The 1861-nt window shown below is 44.8% G+C and overlaps 1 long non-coding RNA gene across 1 annotated transcript; it reads left to right on the forward strand.

The window, feature by feature from the left end:
* Positions 1 to 515: 515 nt before the first annotated feature.
* Positions 516 to 1399, forward strand: LOC133477387 (uncharacterized). Its single transcript, XR_009788338.1, has 2 exons — positions 516 to 1169; positions 1249 to 1399. It is a non-coding gene; the product is annotated as an uncharacterized LOC133477387 (long non-coding RNA).
* The last annotated feature ends 462 nt before the right edge of the window (positions 1400 to 1861 follow it).

Consider the following 1861-nt stretch of genomic DNA (forward strand, 5'->3'; position numbering starts at 1 on the left):
TACATTGATTGAAAATGTGTCCGTTCACCTTAAAAGTTTTTATTCAGCGCAATATGTGCTTTTGCAGTCAAGAGGCGATCACAATGGAGAAACAGAGATTTTGTGGATACGTTCATTAAAAGTCACAAGGCAAGGAAAAAACCCACAATTTTCCGTGCAAACCAGTTTTTTCAGAATGCAGAATTTTTCAGTGAATAATGTATGAATCCAAATGACAAAATTCAGACATATGCAAGAGGTCGGTTCAATTTGGTGCTTCAAATTATGTTTTGATCCTTTGCGGTGGTCTGTGCTCTACTGGGTGTCATTCTGGCATATTAAAATTCATTTCACAATGGCTGCACTGACGTTGTTAGAAGAAGTCTCCTATCATTCCATCTTTGCTTGTTTACGCCAAAGTGGTAATCATTGGCAAAATGCTGACCCAGCAAGTCATTTTATGTAGCAATCTGCTCCTGGGTGACACAAGTTTGTCCACAGTATCTGTGTCACGAATAAGCCCACTTCCACAGACTTCTGCACGTCTTACTTCATCTGCAGGACATCAACATAACATCTAAAGACATCACTTCGTCTCCATGCAGCTTATAAAGAACGCTGATGTGAAATAATCATTCGCCTCCTGTCAATTTGCTGCTTTACATTGCTCACTCACTTTCTGGGCTCCGATTCCAGATTGAGCACTCTCCCAGATGAACAGTATGTATTTCTCATTTTATATATCTGTCAATCATTAGTATTCTTCTTTTGAATAGCCCGTTTGATATCACTTCAACTTGAGAATGGCATACTTTTTACGTGACCATTTTAAAGTATCACATTTCATTACTTCCAGCTTGTTTGATTTTCTGTTATTACGTGATACGGGTTGTACGGATTGAGTGGTTAGCACATCTGTCTCATAGTTCTGAGCTTGTGGGTTTGAATCTGGGCTCAGCGTTCCTGTGTGGAGTTTGCATGTTACCCCAGTGCTTGGGTGGGTACTTCGGTGTCATATACTGCCCTGCAGTTCCATTATTGGAGCCGGGTTGGCGCTTTGCGTCCTCTCTCTGTCTCCCCCCTCCCCTCTCTGTTTTCAGCACCTGTCTCCAATCAGCTTCATCACCACCGGTATATACGCCTGCCTGTTCCAGGAAATCCTCGCCAAAGTATTGCAGTTACTTCCAGCGGTACCACGGCCCATTTACCTCACGTAAGTCACTCTATTCATTGTTCCCTTTTTTGACTCCTGTGTCTCCTTGTTCTCAGTGTTTTCCCCCGTGTTCCTGATCCACGTCATTCCTGCCGCCAAGCCAGCCCCCTGTCCTCACCACTGCCTGCCACCTGTCCATGTCACCGCCTGCCAACCCACCTACGACCACCGCCATTACCTTTCCTCAATAAACTGTTCATCATTTTACATCTGCCTCCATCTGCTCTTGGATCCAGCTACTCCCCATACGTGACACTTAGGTTTCCTTCCACATTCAGAAAACATGCACGTTAGGTTCATTGAAGACTCTGAATTCCCCACAGGTGTGAAAGTGAGCGTTAATGGTATGTTCCCTGCTCTCTGCTTTCACGGCAGGTCACGATGTCATTTGCGAACATTATGGGCCACGGGGATTCCAGTTTAACCTCGTCTGTCAGCCTATTCATCACTCTTGCAAAGAGGAAGGGGCTTAAGGGTGATCCCTGATAAAATCCCACCTCCAGCTAACACTCCTCTGTCATACCTACACAACACCTCACCACTGTTCTGCTGCCCTCATCCATGTCATGTACTAATCGAGCACACACATATTCTTCTCTGCCATTCCAGAGCTCCTCATGAAGTATCACAGTTCCTCTCTGGGTACCCTGTCATAGGCTTTCTCTAGAT

The sequence above is a fragment of the Phyllopteryx taeniolatus genome, chromosome 4, assembly GCF_024500385.1.
Source record: "Phyllopteryx taeniolatus isolate TA_2022b chromosome 4, UOR_Ptae_1.2, whole genome shotgun sequence".
NCBI classification, from domain to species: domain Eukaryota; kingdom Metazoa; phylum Chordata; class Actinopteri; order Syngnathiformes; family Syngnathidae; genus Phyllopteryx; species Phyllopteryx taeniolatus.